Raw genomic sequence first — 24,289 nt, 5'->3', positions numbered from 1 at the left:
TATATGCCCAAAGGTTCATCCGATTTTTGCGCGGGTTTTTATTTCGCGACGGATCGGACCTTGAAAAAAAAATAACCCTCGTATTTATGTCACCGTGGTAACTGAAGTAGGTTATGGAGGTTTCATCATCAAAAGTCTGTGTACTTTAGTTACCGCAGTTACTACTAGATGTCTTTTGTAATTTAGTTTCTTTTTCGAGTTTCTATAAAGCTGGAATACTATAATTATTATTTATCAGTAGTATTTTCACAACCCTGACGGTAATAAACAATGCTGGGGTCCAGGAAATGGAGTCCTCTGGCTAGACAGGAATGGTAAGCAAAATGAGCTCTGTGGTCCTGGGTTCAGCCTCGTGACCCCTGGAGACCTTGAGACTCACCTGTGTGAAACCAAATTGTTTAATTAATTTAAAACTTCTATCATCTCACTCTAATTGAACCAAGAAGAGGAAATTTTTCCACGAAATGAAAAACAACCGTCTGAATCGTGCATCTGAATAAGGTTTAAATAAAAAAGAATTTTTACATAAGCAAGAAGAACTTTATCAGAAAAAAATTTATCGGTATTAGATAGCGATCTAAGAGTTAATTAGAATAAAACTTGTTGAATATATTTATCAGAGTATACCGCTTTACGGAAACATAATAAGACAATATGAAAATCTAAAGGAAAAAATGGAAGTGTTTCAAATGGGGTATTAAAGAGGATAGATAATAAGTGGTCTTAAGACAAGTAAGAGAAGCTTGGTTGAATCTTGGAAACAGGTGAGCTGGATTACTGTATAACAGGTTTACTGTATTATTTTTCATCTTGATTATTTTTATGATTTGCTACTGTATTTTTTTTTAAATTATCAACATTGTTTCTCATTATTTTGTAACATAACCTTATTGACTTGAGTGTAACATTCCGTTGGTGTAATTTTGTTTATCTGTTGTTAAGTGTTCAGTTGTGGATATTATTTGTTATCGTTGTTTATAGTGTAAATAGTTGTATTTTTAGCCCGATATGCGTAGATTGAAACGGTTTAAAAAAACGAAAAGGTGGATGTAATTACAAGACTCCAACAACCCAAAATATTTCTCCTGTTGTGTCTTTAGCAAAGACTAAAATTTTGACGTCAAGGGAGTAAGTCTGGGATGCTGAAAGAAGGCATATTTTTAAAAAGAAATTAAGTTTTTTTTCAAGGATTTATCTGATAGTATGTAGCTGGAAAAATGTTTTATCTTAAAAAACCCAAAATGTCAGTGAAAGTTTGAATAATACGATTTGATTAATTTTTACGATACACAAATTAATTTTTGTTAGTATTAAAACTCTTCATTTTGGAATATACCATGCTATTTGCAAGTTTATTGACTGAAATATAGTAAAATTTTTGGCTTTAGAAGAAATGAAGTTAGATCCAGGCAGATACACAGTTGATGCAATGAAAAAACTAGATGAGGAACGAGTGAAATGTAATGAATGAGACATCCAACCAGACAAAAAAGTGTAGATAGAAGAGGAATCTGAGCAGAAGAAAATGAGAGATTAGTTGTGAACAGCAGGTATGTTTTCTGTTTATAAAATTTTTTAGATGCAGTTTTTACAATTTAGGTACACTTTTCTCAGCTACTATAAAAGAAACTTCAATTTTTTTGTGAATGTACAACTCACTTTGCTCTTTCAACTGAATGTATAGTGTTTAAAAATTTTAAATATTTTTTGAGGGTAAAAATGAAACATAAAAAAGACTTACTTTTTTTTTTTAATTATTAAAATTCTATTTTTACACCAAATGAAAAGTTGTACGTTCAGAATTTGTAAAACATAACGTTTAAAATGAAAAAAAAAGAAAAGGTTATAATACCTTATTTGGTTCAAGAGGTTAGAATACCAATGTTAACATTGTGTTGGATAGGGATCCATGGTGTCCTTAAAGAAAGAATAAAATAATAAATATTTTATTTATATGAGTCTATACAAAACTTTTTTGTATTAAAAAACTTGAAATTTAAAAAAAAGCCATAAAAGTGTCATAACTTTCCCAGAGAAGTTACTTTACTCATGATGACCATATCTCCCTGCTCCATTGATCCTTTATAACCAGAATTAAATGGCCAATATTCAGAAATCATCATAGAACATTTTTTAGCAGTCAGTTTATCCAGTCAGGAGATATCAACCAAAACAATTACCGGTAAAAAAATTGTCTTATTGTCCCTCACCCTTGAATGAAATCGGGTAAATACATAACAAAGTGACATAAAGTAAAAGAATCATCCAATTATTTCAATAATATGAATTTGAGTCCATAAATGACAAGAAAGAAAAAAGGTTTCTTCTATATCTTTATCAGAGTTCCAATCAGACCAACACCATCTGAAAATATCTAAGATATATTTTCCTTATTTTTCTGTTTAGCCTCTTGAACCACTGTATGGTATTAATTAAGAGGATGATATGTATGAATGAAATGAATTGTTGTCTTGTACAAATGAAGTGTATTCTGAGGTGAATACATTCCTGAGATGCCAACTACCAAATTAATTGAAAACCCAACTACCAAAGAGCACCAGTATCCATGATTTAGTATACAAATCTGTATAATAGTAAAACAAGAGACAACCTTTAAAGTGTTTGTAGAAATAAAATAAAATTCTTGATTTTTGACTGCAGTAGAGAAGAATGATGCTTTCTCTTTTGATTGCAGTCCTGTCACTACAGGTTAAACTGCTGGAATTTTTAATTTTTTAGTTGCAGCATTTCGGCAATTTTATGACCGGTCAATGTAAAATCATTTATTATTTACATTTATCATTAGAGTGTTTACTTCATAATGCGGTTTCTCCATCAATGGTTTCTTACTGACCTCTTTTCTTTAACCTTTTGGAATTATAGTTTCGCTGATGTTTTTAAAATTAATCTTGTAGGCAAATATCGCTTGTCAATTTAAGAATTGTATATTTTATACAGTAGTTATGCAAGCCTAATGGTTAAAGCACCTGTTGTTTGTTGAAGGGCTTTCTAAAATATATCACTGTTACTTTCCTTTGATATTTGATGTATGTATAAATATTTTTTTTCATATTTATAAATATTTTTTATAAAATAATAAAATATTTTTATATTTTGTATTATATTTCAGACAGTTAGAAGGAGATTTTGAAATTGAATATATCTGTAGCGTATGTTTATTTATTTATTTATTTGTAAATCACAATGCCTATGTGTTTGTTTCTAATTATTGATTGGATTCTAATAAAATTTATGAACCGCCAGGCAAATCTGAATAATACTTTTACCATTGTATTTACTGAACATTGAGAAAGATCCCAGGCGTAGATTTATCCAGAAAGGAGGACATGATATCTCGATGAACCAGGAGGGACCCTGATAGGAGCGCAGCTCTAAGTTGCATACAAAGGGAGGACTAGCCTACAGCCATATCACTTAGGGTCGACCGAGGCAATGTCTGCAAGGCACCACATAGCCCCTAAGCGGTTAAAAATGATACAAAAAAAAAGTTCCAGTATTGAGGTCTTAAATCAATTTTGAACTTGTTTTATTTTACAGCTTTATAACTTTTTACATAGTAACAGCATCTCTTAGTTGACATGAATGATTATAAAATAAAATAAAAAGTTTCAAAATTTGCTTAGATTTATTGTGAAAGGGTCTGTCTCTATAATGAATTCAGGTCTTTTATAAAGACCTTTTATTTTAATTAACGATTAAATTTTTCCTGTTGTTATTTACTTCCAGAAATAATAGAAAAAAGTAATATATAGAAAATATATTAATTATAAATATAATGGTTCTTTGAACCATTTTTTTCGACCGGCGAAGCATTTTGCTCATTGATTTTTTACATAAGCAATGCACAGTCAATGCTGTTTACTACTGCAAGCTGTTGAACGAGATGAGGGCTGCAAAAGGCTGATTCGAGAGGCCATCCTCCTCCACGACAATGCCAGGCCCCATACTGCAGCTCTAAAAGAAATTCACTGAACTCAACTTGATCACTCTCCCTACAGCCCAGACCTGTCACCCATCACTCTACAATGCTGTGATAAAAAATCTACCTTCTTGCTGGGAAAAATGCATTTCTAAAGCAGGAAACAAAGTAGCAAAATAAATTACATTTGCCTTTTATTTTTCTGTAAATAAGTTTTAAAAAAAAACTATATCCTGTTTATATTTGATTTACTCTCATAATTTTCATTACTATTATTTTTTTCATTATTTAATTTTTCATTGTTATTGCCTAATTTATAAATTTTTGATTAACTCGTATATATGTATAAAATTAATAATACAATCTAAAATTTAGAAAACAAACCCTAATAAACTAACACATAACACATAACTAATACAAAACTAACAACAAATGGAATGATTATCATTCCAGTTGGCATTGAGTTATATTGTTCAAGATTTGTCATTATTAGGGTTTATGTTTTCTAAATTTCAGTTTTTATTTATTTAATTTTCTTTTTTTTGTTTTTGTTTGATGTAATTTTGGAATTTTCTACTGACTGATGATGCGGGATCTGACAAAAGTTGACTTTTGTTATTAGTTTTTTTTAGATTTCTGCTACTGTGTTTGGTGGTTATTTTTTTATTATTTGTGATATATATGTATATATATATTTTCCACATTGAAGCGCTATTCATATATCCTGAAAATTAAATATCTTATTCTATCCTTGTGTTTATGTTTCTGAATATGCAATCTTTGCTAAAAAGAAGTCACTTATTCTTAAAAAATAACAATATCCATTTAAATTGAACCAGACAACAGTACTGTTTTCATATAACTCAATACAATACTTCATAATAAGGCCCTTTCTTGTAAGAAAATTATTTTTTTTTACAGAAACAACATTCCTCTATTCATGGATATTTAAATATACAAAAAAAAAATTATTTACATTCTGATAAAAATGTACATAAATATGTGCTCAAAATAATTTTCATCATCGCCCTCTGAATAGTGAATTATTTGTTTGTGATTTTTAAAAGCAATTCTTTTAATAACCATACTCCTCTGCATCCAGTACAAATTAATTTATATTTAATAGATCAACCATAAGTATAGAACAATTAAAATAGGATGACTTACCTTATTTCATTACATAACAGAAGTGCTTTTGTGAATTTGATTCACATCATCAGCTGCATACATTATTTATATATATATATATATATATATATATTTTACAAAACCATCAAACACTTACAATCCATGACAACATACTGCCCATTCATTTATAATTTTATGTTAAAAATATTTTTAAACTAATTAAATTTAACTTATACTTTAAAACCTTTAATTTAAATTAAATATTTAAAATTATAATCTCAACAAGAGATAAAAACATAAAATATAAAAAAATGTAATGAGTAATGTACTGAGTAATGAGTAATGATGTAATGATGTAATGAGTAATGAGAATGCAGAGACTTTGATGCCAGGCCACTAGCCGTTCTCTGAATTGATACTTGAAAATTTACAGAAAAATTTTTGTAAGTATATACTGTCTATTTATTTTTAAAAATGTTTTTTTTTTTTACTCTACAAGTTACAATTTCCCTAATAAAATTAATATAAATATTAATTAATATAAATAGTAACAGTACTTCTGATGTATACAATTTGAGTAGTATTCATAAAATTTTATGTAATGATTCTGATCATATTTATATTTGTAAGACCAGCAGATTCTTTAAAACCAGATTCATGGAATGTTTTAAAGTTGTAAAAAAGGCAAACTTGATTAAAAATAAACACACAATATCAGATAAACTTAAAAATATTACAAATTAAAAAATGTTATTTTAATTTTACAGGTTACTATCGATAAAGCAACCATCAGTGGAAGTACCAAGCATTGTATTACTTGCAAGAGCTGTGTAAATAATTCTGTAAATGATGGAATTATAAATAAAAAATCCAGTGAATGTAAGTGTGCATATTGTGAAGTAACGACAGAAGAAAATTTGGTCGAGAATATAAGTAGTGAAAACACGTTACCTATCCAGAAAGGAAAGAATTTGGTTTGTGAATATTGCAATGAAAGAATCAGATGCAAATGTTATTTAAAGAAAAACATTAACTTTCACGGTAAAAACATAAAAAATAATAGAGACTTTTGTCAAAAGGCTCTTCTTATTCATGATAATGATTTAAAAACCCACCTTATTGAGCATAATGAAAAGAAAAATTATGTTTGTACCTTTTGTCAGAAGACTTTTAGTCAAGGTTCTCATTTAAAATTACATTTAAATATTCATACCAACAAAACAAATTATATTTGTAACTTTTGTAAAAAGTCATTTAATTGTAAAAACAATTTAAAGACACATCTTAATATTCATAAAAATGAGAGAAATTGTGTTTGCAACTTTTGTCAAATGTCATTTAATTGTAAAAGATATTTAAAGAAACATGTTAATAATCATACAAAAGAGAAAAATTATATTTGTAACTTTTGTCAGAAGACTTTTAATGATAAATCTAATCTAAAATCACATTTAAATATTCATACAAAAGAGAAAAATTATGTTGGTAACTTTTGTCAGAAGGTTTTTAATCAAAGTGCTTCTTTAAAAATACATTTAAATATTCATACTAAGAAGAAAAGTTATATTTGTAAATTTTGTCAAAAGACATATTATTCTAAAAACAGTTAAAAGACATATCAATACTCATACAAAAGAGAAGAATTATGTTTGTAACTATTGTCAGAAGACTTTAATCGATATTATTTTTTTAAATTACATTTAAATATTCATACCAAGGAAAGAGAATTTATTTGCAACTTTTGTCATAAATCTTTTAAGCAGGGTTCTACTTTAAAAGTACATTTAAATATTCATACCAAGGGAAAAAAAATTAATTTGTAACTTTTGTAAAAATCATTTAATTATAAAAAGAGTTCAAAGATACATATTAATATTCATGCAAAAGAGAAAAATTATGTTTACAACTTTTGTCAGAAGACTTTTAATCAAAGTTCTTCTTTAAAAATAATTTAAATATTCATACTAAGAAGAAAAGTTATATTTGTAACTTTTATCAAAAGACATATTATTCTAAAAACAGTTTAAAGACACTTGAAAATAAACAAAAATTAACATTTTGAAATAGACGTCTGAAATCATACATTCCCAAATATATGCTCTGTTTACAATAGAATAGGAGCTGCAAATCTAAACAATAGAATGCAGAGACTTTGATGCCAGGCCACTAGCCGTTCTCTGAATTGATACTTGAAAATTTACAGAAAAATTTTTGTAAGTATATACTGTCTATTTATTTTAAAAAATGTTTTTTTTTTTTACTCTACAAGTTACAATTTCCCTAATAAAATTAAGAATTAAAAAAAAAATTGTTACACTTCTTAAAGAAATTTTTTGTTGTATGTTAAGAGATGTATATTAAAGAAATTTTTTTTTGACTGATGAATAATTCATTTAATTCTCTTATGATAGTTTATTTTTAATATTTATAATTTTTTTCGTAGGAAATATATAATCCTGTTTTTTCTCAATTACTTATATTTGAATTTTTGCTGGATTATCCTTTTTGTAAGCTAAAGTTATTGTGTCTACCACATTGAGTTTCAGTGTTTTCCTCCATTCTTTTATGACTATCTAGAAAACAATTAAAAGTGATCAGAGTCAACGTAATCCGAGAATGATGTATACATCCAAGAATACCTAGAAATAAAATCATTCATCAAAAGTAAAATTGTAAAAACACATTAAGAAATTACTATTTCAACAACTGTTCAAAATGTCCTCCTTCATTGTTAACAGTACTTTGCTCATTTTAAAATTCCTTTGATGGCTCTTTCACCGAATCTGGATTATTTCGTAGAATTTCAAATGCATTGAAAATTCTTGCCATCAGTTCTTTTTGTAGTTATCTTTTCAGCATATACCATCAATTTCATATGTCCACACATATAATAGGCCATTAGAGTCAGATCAGATAATCTAGGACCAATTAATTGGCCCTTCTCGCCTGATCGAGTTGTTCCTAAATGTTACGTTAATTTCTAACTACTTCACAAAAATGTATAGCAAACCCATAGTGTTGAAAAATAATTTCTTGCCTCGTTATTAGTGGAATGTCTTCTAAAAACTAGGGCAGGTTATTTTCTAAAAAAAATACTAGTTTCCTCTAAGGCGACCATCAAAAATAAATGGTGCAATCATATGCTTATCAATAATGCCACACTAAACATTAACAGAAAACCTGTGTTGAAAACTGCTTTCTACTAGCACGTGGATTTTCAAAATTCCATTGATGTTTATTTTTGAAAGTTATTAACTCCATCTCTTATAAATGTTACCTCATCAGCGAATAAAATCGAACATGACAGTTTTCTTGAAGCCAATGACAATACTTTAGATGCAATGCAAAGTCGCCAAACAGTAAATTTTGAACCTTCTGATAGTGGTACAGGTAAGAGATTTTCTGTAAGTATTCACCATATTGTACTATGTGGCAAACCAATGCAATTTGAAATTTGTCTAGTATTAAGTCCCGGGCTACATTGAACTTGCTATATCACGTTCTCCTTGTAAGCGACACGACATTGTTCTTGTCTTTCAATAGAATAAGAATGTGTAGGTAAAGAACCAGTTCTGCGTAAACAGTGGAAAGCTGAAATGAAGGTTTTGATTTAGAACCCTTATATTAGGAAATCTTTTTTGATATTGCATTTTTGCAGCCAAGGAGTTACCATTGCAATAACCATAAATAAAAATTGTTAGCATATTCCTCATTTGAAAACTGAAATGAAATTTTGAGAACGCGGAACACAAAACACTCACCCCTTCACACACACTGCACAATTGAATACAACTTTTAAAAATGTACAAAACTTACTCGCATTCTGTAGACAAATTGTGATTGTTTATCAGCTGTTAAAACTCTACCAGCTTATGAAATAAAAATAAAAAATTTATTGTACCATTAAACTTTTTTTTGAACAATTGTGGATAAAGTTATTAAAATGGTGTTTTATCTTACTTTTTTCTGTTGATCTTATTTTTGTTAAATAATTTTATTTTTAGATATTCTCAGATGTTAAAAGTATTATTCTTTCGGTTTGAAAATTAATGTATTTTTTCAGCCACATTTAAGATATTTTGATGTTAATAAAATTAATTTTTTGTAGCTTTGTTTTGTTTGTTAATAGTTTATTTACATCATTTTGTTCAGAATTAAATTCTCTACCAGTTTTGAATAACATTTTTTACTTATTTATTACCCATGTAACAAAGTTATTGCACATAAAATGTACAATAACTATATAAAATTTAACAAAATGGGGTTTTCACCATAATGTTTTGCGTTCTAGCCCAGTTTTCTCATAAACCACTACAGATAGAGTTCTGAAACCTGTTTTATTCAATTTGTCAGATCAAAAAACATAAGAAACAATCAAGCTTACCCCTTAATTTGCATTCCTTGAATTTCATTATGGTTTTATTTTACTCTATGCCCAGGAATCATGGTGAAATCTTTTGCCAGCCATAACTCGCTGACGAAGCATTTCCAGACCCACGTTTATATAAAAAATTTTCATTATTTTCACTGGTAGAACTCATCCAGAAATTCTCTCTGTCTATCTCTCTCTATGTCTGTGTATGTGTGCACACACATTTCCGAATAACTATGCTGATCTGTTAGATTAACAGTGTACCTGATGCATGCAAAAATTAGCCTTCAACCTACCAGACAATTGTTTTCATAGATTATAATAGCACTCCATTTCACCTGCCAAAACAGCACCCCATTTGTTACCAGTTGATGATGATAATTGGTCTAGCTCCCATGATGTGCTTATATACGTCACCATTTTGCCTCACAGTTAGACCTCATGGGAAGCTCATTATTATTAAACAGAGATTTTTTTAAATTTATTTAATATTATTTTAATGGAAATGTAATTCTGTTTTGTAATATTATTCATTTTAATTGTACAGTTCAATGTTAGGTCACAAAGTGAGAGACACGCAGTTCACAATTCATTAAAGTTTGTGCTTCAACCTACTAATTTTACATATGTATATATATATATATATATAAGATATTTTTCGAGCTGAAATATATCTAAAAACCTTTGCAGTTATGCCAAGAAACATAGGTAAAAATTGAATTGCAATTGATGATTTTGATAATTTTTTTGTTTATTCTGAACAAACAAAAAACCTCCCTCTTCTTTATGTAATAGTATAGTAAATGATTGATTAATGGAAAATTATTAATGTTTAGCAGATCCACAATTTACACTAAGTGAGCAAACTGTTTGCCCCCCTCTCTTTTGTCAACTGAAATGTTGGCTGGCTTATGCAGTATGGGCGAGCAGGATTTGTTGTACTAACTAACCAGATGACAACAATATTAATAATAATATGACATATTATATAAAATGCAAAATACAATGACTAGTATGCTAGACACAGCAGTTGGTGAGGAGAAAACTTTCAGCTCACGTATTGTAATAAAATACCAATTAGATATTTGGATTTTATAATCTGTGTGATATATTACATCAAAATAATAAACAAAAAAAAAAGAGGGGTTAAATTTTATATTTCTTTTGCAAAATTGTTGATGTGTTGTAATACATATTTGCTGTTGTCATAAATTTTTCTCCATACAAGTAGATAACATTAGTAGTACACAGAAATACATTTGGTTGCTACTTTGTTGATTTTACAATATGATAATCACATATTATCAGTTTGCTTGAAAACTATCAGTGTCCAATAATTTCACTTATAATTGAAATATTAATGATTTAATAGAGTATTTATTCATTCTAAGGGTAAGTGTTTATCATGTCTATAATCATATTTTCTACGTCTTCAATTTTGGTATTGAAGATACCAAAATATCTTTGGTATTGATATTTGATATTCTTGAGTGCAGTTATCCTTTCAATTTTATTGTTTATATTTTTATTCTTCATTTACTGTAATCGATTCTAGAATCTTCCTTTCTTTATTTTTAAATTTTCTCCACAGCCAACTAATTTCTTTTTTGTAAACATTATATCGCATATATTGCTTCCTCTGAGCATTATTCATTGAAGAAAATTCCCAGTTTTATGTTCCCTGGGCATAATTACCTTGGACCGGAGCAACCTAGTAGCTAATGGGAAACCTGTGGATAGAGATGATGAAATTACAATGAAGCATGATCTCTTGTATGAGAACGCGGGATATAAGAAGGATGTGCGGAAGGCTGACAGAGAGGCGATTAGACAATTTGCGTGGATGAGCTCAGGAGTGGCAACTGGCGTAGTGCTGTTGGAGCTACTGGGCTCTCGACCAAATATGCGGTGGAGTCTGTAGTTTGCGTGCAGTATCTGAGGATGAGTGGTGGATATAAGGTCAACTATGAGGACCTCGACTGAGAAGACAGGCCGAGAGCTCAGAGTGCGGTGTTAGAAGAGGTGAGAAAGGCTGAAGGTGGAAAAAGAAAGGCTAAGGTAGACAAGCTGTCTACACACGACATTATTACTAGTGGGTGTATGAACAGTTATTATAGTGAGGTTTTATTCTTTTAGGATGAGTGTTGAGATTCTTGGGGATTGTAACTTGAATTTTTGTATGGAGTTTATTATCTTGAGGCTGACTAAAAAGGCTGTCCCAAACTGTGGGACATTTTTCACCACTCACTTCCCAGGTATACCTTTGTTCATGTGTTTAGTGTTGGAGCATTCCAATGCTTCCAATCACATGTTATCTTCTAAGTAGCACCCACTGCATCCAAATACTGCCTTCTCTGATCTCTTGACTGCATCCAAATGCTACCCCTTCTCTGAACTCTGGTGGTGCTTGGTTCAGCTGGTGGAGTATGCCTTAAAAGACTTTTCATGGTTGACTGTCAAGGTGTCACCTGTGGTAAGACTAGGTCCTGAGTTGCAATTCTAGATGTGATCTACTGAGGTGTGATTTGATGATAAATGAAGCTGTGATGAATATGTTTAGTTTACATTTTAATAATTATAATTATAAAAGAAAGTACCTTTAGGTAATTAAATATATATTTGTTTACAAAAAGAATTTAATAAACATTTTTTTAAAAATGTGTTAATAATACTTTTCTCAGTTAAAATAAAAAAATTGTTCTGTCTCTGTTAATTCATATGCAGGTCTAATGAAGAAAAATACTCGTAATTGTAATTGAAAGGCTGTAGTGAATAATAGACTTGTTTAATATGAGCACGTGATAAAACTAATGTATAATAAAAAATGCCATAACTTCTAAAGCCCAATTACAATGTAATAAAGAAAAATCTATTTTTTGTAACATCATGAAGTTAATTCTTCATTACAGTTTCACAACTGACATAAAAAAATAGCTTTTAGTTGTATCTGCTTTTAATACAAATATTTTATACTGATTGATCAAGTTTTGTCACATCATAATACTCTGATTGCCAAAAGGCAAAAACAAACACTTTTAACATTTTTTGAGACTACTCTATTATTAAACGTGAGTAAAATAATTATTTTCTTATTGACACATTTTCTAAGGTAGTTGATGTAGATTTGTAACAGAAAACTTGGCGATGGTGGTTATTATATGTAGAATACAATAGTAAAGAATTCTCAATAACTGATGGTGATTTTCAACATACGATTTGGATAATTAGATGGTATAAAATGTTTATTTACATTCAGAAAAGCTAGAAAGAAACTTAAATTATTTTTATATTTTTTTAGTACCTAAAAATAAGTGTTTCTTAGTTACTACGTATCACAAACTACCAAAATAACGTTATTATTTGTACAGAAAAATTGAAATAATGACGTTACATATTATTTGAAGTAAAATAGTTAAAAACAAATATATTACTGAAGTTTCTACAATAAAAAATAGAATAAATCAAGTCACATATATTGTAATAAAATAAATATTAGATCACGAAAAAAGTTTCTTTGTTTTTTAATGCGAAAGTAAAAGGATTTTTTTATTTCAAATGAAGCTTAATAAACGAAATACATGTCGTTCTGATCGACCACCTTTGCTAATTTTTTTAGGTAAAACATAAACCCATCGCTATACAACTTATGTATTTTCTGGATGAAAAACTGTAATAAGTGATTTTCACAGGCCTCTTTTGGAGTCAACGCTTATACCGTTAAGAGAGGTTCTGTAGAGACTGAAACAAGTGGTAGTATGATGTAAGATCAGGAATGTACAGCGGATTCATCAAAACTTTCTTTCAATTTTCAACAGCTCATTAAAGATGTCTAGATTTGGTCTTGGCATGATGGAAGACGATACGTTTTCTACCGACTGCTTTATCTCAAACACTTAGCGTAATCTTTCCAATTGTTAGCGATAGAAGGTTAGAATCAATCGTTTGATTGGGCAATAGCAAGTCATAGCTGTAATTCCTTTCCAACCCCACAGTGCACACAGTATTACTTTTCTTTGCATCAATCCTCTCTTTTCCACCATTTGCAGATTTTTACCTCTCTTCGACCTGATTTTTTCTCACATTATTGTCATACATGATCCATTTTTCATCGCCCAAACTGAGTCATTAAATAAATGATTCGATTTTATCCTATTTTAGCAACAATTTTCAGATTTAAATTTGATCCATTAAATTTTTCATTGTTAAATGGTCTGGCGCTTAAATAGTAGTAATAATAGTTATGCAAACTATTTTGTAGCCGATGTTGAATTTGTTACTGATATCACAACTACAAATTTTCTTTCTCAGTTTTTTCTATGATTTCATTCTTTTTCAGTCATTAGTAGTTGACAAGAGTGCATTATCAACATCAAAATTTCCAGATTGAAAACACTTCAACTGGTTTGTGCCTCACTTATAACACTTCATACAGATATACTTCATACATATTTCTAAGTCATCTGAGTCACGTTCTTCTCATTTTTGTAGTAAAATTTCAAAATCTATCGTCTTTATTTTCAAAATGAATAACTTTTACATAAGTAAACTAATATAAACATAACCTTTCTAAAGATAGTCTGATCTATAACCTTTCATATGCTTGTAAGTGTTGACAAATTTGATTAATATTACCAGAGTTATGTAATCATAACCCATCCATTGGGAAACTATAATTAAACCTTTTCCTTAAATATGTATTATAAAATAAATATCTAAATTAGAAATTACTAAATAGTATGACATTAAAATATATATATATATATATATTGTAATGCTCTATTCATTGTGAATACTAGGATACTAAAGATATTTCAAGTATTTAATTCAAGCAGTGACTTGCTTGAAAATTATGACTTCTTCTTAAATGCCGATCTCTACGGCAGAATAGTAACATTTTCCTTTTATTCAGAAGATTCTGAGATTGAATCCAGTCAGGTTGGCACATTTCATACACTACAAAATTCATCTTATCATTAAGAAGTAAAGATATGAACCTGTTATATCTGGAAAGAAAAAAATTAAGACAAAATATTTATCTGTGTGACATTGTTTGAAAATTTTAAAAGCCTTGCAATTACATTACAACTGTTTCATTGTATTTTATCTGACGATTCCTTCGCTCGCTCTCAAATTGTGATCAGATAAATAACCAGAATTATTAAGAAGCCGTAATTGAAAAGCAGTGTTTTTGAATAAGGTGGAAATCATTCAGTGAGTGGTAATGTCTGGATGTAGTTTCACTGGTCTTATTTTTAAGGGATAGACATAATCATTAAGATATATTTCTTCCTTGACTTCTTTACCACGGTAGATTTAGAAGGTATATACAATAAGGCTACAACATTTTATCTATTCTATACTTTTCTAAGAAAATCAGGATTGCTGTTCACTGCAATCTTATACAAAATCAATGCGAATTCTTTTTGCTCAGCAAAGAACAGCTTGGGTGTAAATTTCAGTAGGCCCAAATCATCTGTTAAACTTTTGCCTAACTTCATTTATTGAAATTCTGAATGTTTTCAAATAGAATGAACTTTTCACCAGGTTGGTCTAGTGGTGAACTCATCATCGCAAATCAGCTGATTTTGAAGTAGAGAGTTCTAAGTTTCAAATCTTAGTAAAAGCAGTAGTTAGTTTTATATCGATTCGAATACTAGATCGTGGATACCTATGTTCTTTTGCGGGTCGGGTTTCAATTAACCGCACATCTCAGGAACGGTTGAACTGAGACTGTACAAGATTACACTTCATTTATACTCATACATATCACCCTCATTCATCCTCTAAAGTAATACCTGAACGGTAATTCCCAGAGGCTAAACAGGAAAAAGAAAGAAATGTTTTGTTAAAACAAATTTTTAGACGATGATATAAATTATAGTTTTTTGAAACTAAACTGTCTTTTCATAATATCAGTTTCTTATAATAATATTTACTAAATTTTATTAAATGATTTTTTACATTACTTTTTTAGAATTCTATAATATAAATCGAGTGAAATAAATTTTTATCCTCATTTCATTTTGGCTTTATTTTCAAGCAATCTTATTTTATCGGCTTAGAAAAAAATGACATTTACTTTCCACCGTTTTGCTTCTTTTTTTTTAAATCTGTATTTTAGCCGACATCATTCATGAAATTGAAAGAAATCATTTCACAAGTCATATTCTACTTTTTTGGATATAACAAACACTATTCGAACATTTCTCCTATTGTAGTCAGGTAAATAATATTAAATATATATATACATTTTTTTTATTCACGAATGTATTTGTAAATGTAAAACTACATAGATTTTATTTTTTAATATTTTTAAAATAAAGTATTCTATTAATACTATGTTAGAACTACAATATTGATGAATTTGTTGACAGAATATAATATTAAAGACTGCATCGTACGATTAGTAGTAAGATGTAATACTCAGATTTATTTCATTTTAATCTATTAAGAATGTTGTAATAGGAGTATACTGCATTTATTGTCTGAAATTAAAAAAAAACTATTTACTTCAAATAAATATCATAAATCATAATTCAGTTTATTAGCCGTTACTATTAAAAAATAAATATAAAATTTTTTTTTTTTTGTCTTCAGTCATTTGACTGGTTTGATGCAGCTCTCCAAGATTCCCTATATAGTGCTAGTCGTTTCATTTCAGTATACCCTCTACATCCTACATCCCTAACAATTTGTTTTACATATTCCAAACGTGGCCTGCCTACATAATTTTTCCCTTCTACCTGTCCTTCCAATATTAAAGCGACTATTCCAGGATGCCTTAGTATGTGGCCTATAAGTCTGTCTCTTCTTTTAACTATATTTTTCCAAACGCTACATTCTTCATCTATTTTGCCGCAACACCTCTTCATTTGTCACTTTATCCACCTGTCTGATTTTCAACATTCTCCTATAGCACCGTATTTCAAAAGCTTCTAATCTTTTCTTCTCAGATACTCCGATCGTCCAAGTTTCACTTCCATATAAAGCGACACTCCAAACATACACTTTCAAAAATCTTTTCCTGACATTTAAATTAATTTTTGATGTAAACAAATTATATTTCTTACTGAAGGCTCGTTTAGCTTGTGCTATTCGGCATTTTATATCGCTCCTGCTTCGTCCATCTTTAGTAATTCTACCTCCCAAATAACAAAATTCTTCTACCTCCATAATCTTTTCTCCTCCTATTTTCACATTCAGCGATTCATCTTTGTTATTTCTACTACATTTAATTACTTTTGTTTTGTTCTTGTTTATTTTCATGCGATAGTTATTGCGTAGGACTTCATCTATGCGGTTCATTGTTTCTTCTAAATCCTTTTTACTCTCGGCCAGAATTACTATATCATCAGCAAATGGTAGCATCTTTATCTTTTCACCTTGTACTGTTACTCCGAATCTAAATTGTTCTTTAACATCATTAACTGCTAGTTCCATGTAAAGATTAAAAAGTAACGGAGATAGGGAACATCCTTGTCGGACTCCCTTTCTTATTACGGCTTCTTTCTTATGTTCTTCAATTGTTACTGTTGCTGTTTGGTTCCTGTACATGTTACCAATTGTTCTTCTATCTCTGTATTTGAACCCTAATTTTTTTAAAATGCTGAACATTTTATTCCAGTCTACGTTATCGAATGCCTTTTCTAGGTCTATAGACGCCAAGTATGTCGGTTTGTTTTTCTTTAATCTTCCTTCTACTATTAATCTGAGGCCTAAAATTGCTTCCCTTGTCCCTAAACTTTTCCTGAAACCAAATTGGTCTTCTCCTAACACTTCTTCCACTCTCCTCTCAATTCTTCTGTATGGAATTCTAGTTAAGATTTGTGACTAGTTAAACTAATTGTTCTGTATTCTTCACATTTATCTGCCCCTGCTTTCTTTGGTATCATGACTATAACACTTTTTTTGAAGTCTGACGGAAATTCCCCTTTTTCATAAATATTACACACCAGTTTGTATAATCTATCAATCGCTTCCTCACCTGCACTGCGCAGTAATTCTACAGGTATTCCGTCTATTCCAGGAGCCTTTCTGCCATTTAAATCTTTTAATGCTCTCTTAAATTCAGATATCAGTATTGTTTCTCCCATATCATCCTCCTCAACTTCCTCTTCTTCCTCTATAACACCATTTTCTAATTCATTAACTCTTCAATATATTCCACCCATCTATCGACTTTACCTTTCGTATATCGGTGTATTATATATCGGTGTACCATCTTTGTTTAACACATTATTAGATTTTAATTTATGTACCCCAAAATTTTCCTTAACTTTCCTGTATGCTCCGTCTATTTTACCAATGTTCATTTCTCTTTCCACTTCTGAACACTTTTCTTTAATCCACTCTTCTTTTGCCAGTTTGCACTTCCTGTTTATAGCATTTCTTAATTGCCGATAGTTCCTTTTACTTTCTTCATCACTAGCATTCTTATATTTTCTACGTTCCTCCATCAGCTGCAATATATCGTCTGAAACCCAAGGTTTTCTACCGGTTCTCTTTATTCCGCCTATGTTTACTTCTGCTGATTTAAGAATTTCCTTTTTAACATTCTCCCATTCTTCTTCTACATTTTCTACCTTATCTTTTTTACTCAGACCTCTTGCGATGCCCTCCTCAAAAATCTTCTTTACCTCCTCTTCCTCAAGCTTCTCTAAATTCCACCGATTCATCTGACACCTTTTCTTCAGGTTTTTAAACCCCAATCTACATTTCATTATCACCAAATTACAGTCGCTATCAATGTCTGCTATAGGGTAAGTTTTGCAGTCAACGAGTTGATTTCTAAATCTTTGCTTAACCGTGATATAATCTATCTGATACCTTGCAGTATCGCCTGGCTTTTTCCAAGTGTATATTCTTCTATTATGATTTTTAAATCGGGTGTTGGCAATTACTAAATTATACTTCGTGCAAAACTCTATAAGTCGGTCCCCTCTTTCATTCCTTTTGCCCAGCCCGTATTCACCCGCTATATTTCCTTCCATGCCTTTTCCATTGCTTGCATTCCAATCTCCAACTATTATTAAATTTTCATCTCCTTTTACGTGTTTAATTGCTTCATCAATCTCTTCGTATACACACTCTACCTCATCATCATCACGGGCGCTTGTAGGCATATAGACGTTAACAATCGTTGTCGGTTTAGGTTTTGATTTTATCCTTAAAATGTATTAATGTCTAATAATTTTTTACTATACAAAGAATGTATTCACTAGTTTTCAAATCTTTTATAATTATATTATGTATATAATTTAACAGATTTTCATTTTAATCAGGTCAGCGGCTATTTTTATAATCTCAAGAATTATCATTACTATCTAAGGGTGGTCTACCGCATAACTAATTTATTGTTGTAAATTAAGCAAATAATTCTGGATATTAAAAAAAGACGTCAAAGCATCTCACTATAATTAAACTGTTCATTATTACCATAAAAGCATCCTCTTTATTTTTCCCTTCGCCACTGGGCTGGGACATACAGTTACATAAAAGTCAGCCTAGCAGAGTATCCATTAACTCTAATGAGCTTTCCCACCTACCAGCTGTAAGTCTGGCACGGCAGGTCGGCTCACCGGTTAAATCTCTTCATTTATCTTTATCGGCCACTCTATCAGTGCACCAAGAATAGTGCCCCCACCGGTTCAGGTTTTTTATTCACTAATTCCTGTGGAGTCCCCAACCATTAATTGGACCCGGCACATCTCAGCATGCCAGACCTTGCGGCTGGGGCTGTCCACCTAAACCCGACTAAGATCCTTGTCTCCATCCCTCAGCATCCTTAGCTCTTAACAATACCGTTGCAAATTCATCGATCGTTCACCAATTTTCCGCTGACCCCACCACGTGCGAAATAAGGGCTTCAGGTCTTAGTCCAGATATTCCTGCTTGAATGCAAAGATCATTCCATTCTGTATACTGGGACAGCATGTGTTCGGCTGTATCCTTGCTGATGCAAAACATACAGCAAGGAGAGTTGCGCCTGTTCAGTTTCATGTCCTCCTTATTAATGATAAATTATGTAACTCTTTTCTTCTTACTTATGTAAGACATATAAATATGTTTATATAGTTGAGTTCAACACCTGTTTTCTGATATATATTTTGTCTTTACAGTGCTATTGTTAATTAATTCAATTCACTTAAAGATGTACTGTAAGTTAAATCGGTTCAATAAAAGATGTATTTAAAGTTAATTTAGTTCTGTTAAAGATGTAATTTAAATGTGAATCTAAAGTACTTTAATATAATACTTCTTAAAATATAAATAATGTATATGTACATCATAATTAACTTCAGTAACGTAAAATAAGTTACTAATAATACAATATTAAAATAAATGAAATCTATCTAAATCTGTTATAAAATATAATCGATCGCGCTAATAAGGCATTATTTATTGAAAGACATTAATGATCCAGTGGCATAAGATCTGAATACTGGAAGGTGCATTTTAGGCACAGTTATTCGAACAGCACCTACCGTAACTATGCAGGTAAAATTCAAAAACGCCATGGCCTGTGAGAATTCGTGTAATCTGGAAGTTTACTTTGCACGTTGTCTGTTAATCCACGGTTCCAGATCTACCATCAGACTCCTTGTCCAAGCTGAACCACCACCCGTTCTCCATCTAGCTTCCAGCTGTCTATTATAGTCCGTTTAGCATCCGACTTGTCCATTCCTTCATACACTAGAGTCGTTTCCCTGATCGATTGATAAGTCAACAAGAGAACAGCAGCCAATATACAAGCAGTCTCATACGAGACTGTTCTTGGTTGCAGAACAGTTTGTCGATGCACGCTCTGCGACCCGGTTAAGTTCCCCTTAACACCTGCCGCCCTACTCCAAACCAGGGCAGCATATAACATGGCGGATATAACCTTCGTTGTGATCATCTTTCTCTTTGATGCAAGCGGAGCAGCGCGAGTGGCCCTCAATAAATTTAGAGCCTGCACGGTCCTCTCCGCCCGATCACATATCACCGCAACATGCTGGCTAAACCTACATACCTGATATCAATAATGACTTTCAGATATTCGATTGTGGTTTTAACCTGCAGGGGTTGATTTCCCGCTCTCAAGTTTATCCGACATGCGAGTCCTGTGAGTGCGATAAATTCTCACTTACCAGGCGACAGCTAGAGCTGTCGCCTGGTATAGGCCATGATCGTTCATCCACCCGTTGATAGCAGTAAGTGCCATGTTGCCCTGCACCTCAAGGTCAGCTTCAGTCTTGAGTCTTGCCGTATCAGCTGCATATAATACTGTTTCCTTACCGACCCCGTCGTAAACTATCAGCCAAACCAAGGGGCCCAGCACAGACCCCTTTGGTACGCCCCCAAACAGTCTAAAAGCTCAGGGAATCGCTATGTGTATCCACCACCGATCACCGTTCCTTGATGTACTCGGGTCGATGTAAGTAATCTCGCCGTCTACTGGTCTTCGATCTTTTGATTTCTTAATTAAGCGCACACCTACTGTCAACGTAACTTTGTGCCGCTACTTCATAGGCTACTCCGCTGGCCCGTCTGAATCTCTGCGGCGCCTGAGTCGCTGAAGATCTCGTCTCATCCGCGCGATCTTAGATGACCACCGATACACCGAATGATATCTACGGTCGCTATTCGGAATCTGATCGATTTCTTGTCTAATTAAGTCCTGAAGGACCCGAGGTTAGATGTATTTCATCCCTAATCTTCGTTGGTACTTTCTCGACCGCTATTGCCTCTTGCAGTCGATTGAGTCTGAAGGGCTTACCTCGGTCGGTCAACCTAAACGTAGAATCCATTATTTCAAGGGATATTTAAACGGGGTAAATGATCTTCTAGCACCCGCCTCCATCACCGTGTGTGCTGTCCAGTAAGGTCAAATCAAGAACTAACGAATGGCCTCTAGCTTCAAAGGTCGGAGTGTCGTAATTCAAACAGTACATTCCCGTTGTCTGCATAAAGATCCGTTAAAGCCACTACCGGCTAGGAACGGAGCGGGTAGTGTAGCGACCGGACACGCTACGAGGTGGGATCTTCTCCCCTCGGGGGGGAATCGAGATGTCTGCCGATATCTCTCCCCGCCTATTAGTATATAGACTACCTGCCACAACCGCTTTGCAATTCAGGTCGCTCATTATGATAACCTTCTTGACTGCTCGAGAAAAAACTTCTTGTAATTTTTCAATATGATCGTCATATTGTTGTAGATCTATGTTGGGACTGCGGTACACTCCGACGACCACTGTACTAGCCAACTCTATGGCTATTGGTCATGTCCCCGATGAAACAGTTGCCTGCCTAATCTACCGCTAAAATTTTGGATAGCTACATCCCCGTTACGTCAGTTCACCATCCATACCCCCCACTCCCCTTGTCCTGCACCAGATTGAGCCTATGATTAAACGCCGGCCAGCGTAACGGAACCGGTCGTACCAATTCTTTGTCAGTGATGTCCTCGGCCAGTATATTTTCGGTATTAACCTCTCTAGGAGGGTCGGTCTGTGCGGCCTTAGTAATTAACGTAATAGGCGGAGATAATTCGCCCAAGTCTTGTAGGCCCTTAAAAATCACTGTTAATTCCTTCTCGTGTTGCCGGATATACTTAGGCAACCCGACTCCAAGATTCTGTTCAAGGCCGATCAATGCCCGGCCCGACCGATCTGCTAGTGCTTTCAGTTTACATGTAGCCGGATCTTCTTCTTCGAAAGAAACCGATCTAAATCGTTTTTTTTTCTTTGAACTCATTTGCGGCCCCAGATGTCTCTGATTCCAGCAGCGAACCTCATCTTATCATCGTAGTCGTAATTGACGCACTTTATATATACTGAAATTAAACACGAAAGTATTCAATAAACCACAGATATACCAAAAAATATAATATCAGTAAATTAGACGATAGCTTAATGAGTCAAGCTAGAGTAACCTTTCTTATCAAGCCGGATAAGAAATAAAAATTAAAATTAATTTAATAAAGTCTGATATCAACCGTCAGTATAATAGACCGCTATAGGTACACAATAAATCGCTAACAGAATATAACAACTAATTGAAACAACAGCGTTATCAGAATAGATAACAAAATTCAGTTTAATAAACAACTATCTTTTCCCGGACTATCACCTGGTACCGACTTGAATCTTTCAGATGCGATCAATTAAAGACCTTAATGCCTATAGTAATAAGGTCGATACCTTAAAACTTTATTAAAAAATCAGTCCGGCGTCCAAAACTCGAAAAAATGTGATAACGCTACCAGAATAAATCGACCGTCAAATTCCAATCCTACATACCGTAAAATACCGAAAAAACGCAGAAATAAAAAAAAAACTCAGAATAAAAGAGAGCGCAGAATAACACTACTACTTGCTTCCGATACCCCAAGTAGATTCATAAAAGCATCCTGTTTCACATATTTTTAACGCGTACCTAGAATCACGACGTAAATACTATTTCTTCTCAAAAATAATTGTGTTCTTACAACAACCTTAAGAATTAAATTACAGGTGTGTTTTTTGCAAATTTAATAATTTACATAGTGTAAGATGTCATAGGTTACCGTAATTCTAGTATTATTTAATTTAGTAATAAAATTTTGCAAATGTCATATTACGGTATTAAATACGGTTTTATAATTTATCTCTGTTAAACATTGTAGAGAGATGTTCATTTTTAGAATTAATTTTTATTACAAAAAGAAGAAAAATTCAAATCATTACAAGCTAAAGTAATATAATACGTGAAAATTACGGAGGAATAACGATTTTTTTAATGACTTTAATTATATACTTTGTAATCAAATTTTGTTCTGAACCGGCAGAGAACTACGGGAATATTCTTATCAAACATAATGATAAATATGAAAATAATAAATCGTAATTTAGTCTACTACTAGGAGTCGTTGTATTAATCTGCAATTTTATTTTTAATTTATTTATATAATACACAAACGTATATTCCGTAATGTTGTAATAAATAGTCTGAAAGGAACAAAAGATTATTAATTACCGCAGCGAAATTTCTTAAATTTAATGTAAATATTCCATACGTTCTGATTTCAATCGGTGTGTTATTTCTTGTTATCATAATTAATAACATCTTTCTAAACCACTTCGGTTTGTGTATCCAGTCGCATCCGTATAACGAGCGCCTTAAATTTTCCAGCTGAAATAAAAAAAATAATTCTAATAATTATAAATTCCTTAACGCAAAATAAGCTAACGATTTATAAATTAAACTGTAAATAAAATTGAAGTTTGATTTTTTTAAATATATTTTTGTTTATAGAAAACTTTGCTTTTGCTTTGCACTGCCGTCCCTGGGTCCCCGCTCCGGAAGCTGGGACTCCGTCTTTATGCCAGTCCGTCTAACGGGAACACCCCGAGTGGGGCATCACCGCCGGGACTCGGTCGGGAGTGCGAGAGTCCCCCGTGCCTCATCGCTATCGCCGACTCCTGCAAGCACGTGCGAACGGCAGATCCGCAGAGGGCTGTCCCTCATCCCCGAGTTCTTTGGCGGTTGGGTTTCAATTAACCACACATCTCAGGACCGGTCGAACTGAGACTGTACAACAATACACTTCATTTACACTCACACGTATCATCTTCATTCATCCTCTGAAGTATTATCTGAAAGGTAATTACCGGAGGCTAAACAGGAAAAAAGTCTTACAGGGATAATCGTCACCTTCTTCCCGTATCGTACGATTCATTATTAATGACGAATTTCATCTTTGAATATTTATTTATTTGTAACCGGATTATCTAAAATAATTATTTTATACCTTACTGAACGGTTTTCTTATCGGCATTATTCTTGAAATAACAAAACATTTTTTGTGTAGGTCTTATTTAAGAATTCAA

The 24,289-nt window shown here is 32.0% G+C and overlaps 1 long non-coding RNA gene across 1 annotated transcript in view; it reads left to right on the top strand.

Moving 5' to 3' along the window:
• The window catches only part of LOC142333246 (uncharacterized), a 63,287-nt gene extending 56,797 nt beyond the window's left edge, over positions 1 to 6,490 (top strand). The window contains exons 4-5 of the long non-coding RNA XR_012758567.1: positions 1,389 to 1,550; positions 5,836 to 6,490. This is a non-coding gene — a long non-coding RNA (uncharacterized LOC142333246). The remainder of the gene's footprint in view (positions 1 to 1,388; positions 1,551 to 5,835) is intronic.
• Positions 6,491 to 24,289: the final 17,799 nt, after the last annotated feature.

This window comes from Lycorma delicatula, chromosome 12 (assembly GCF_047948215.1).
Source record: "Lycorma delicatula isolate Av1 chromosome 12, ASM4794821v1, whole genome shotgun sequence".
NCBI classification, from domain to species: Eukaryota; Metazoa; Arthropoda; class Insecta; order Hemiptera; family Fulgoridae; genus Lycorma; species Lycorma delicatula.
This window is presented reverse-complemented; position numbering and strand designations above follow the sequence as displayed.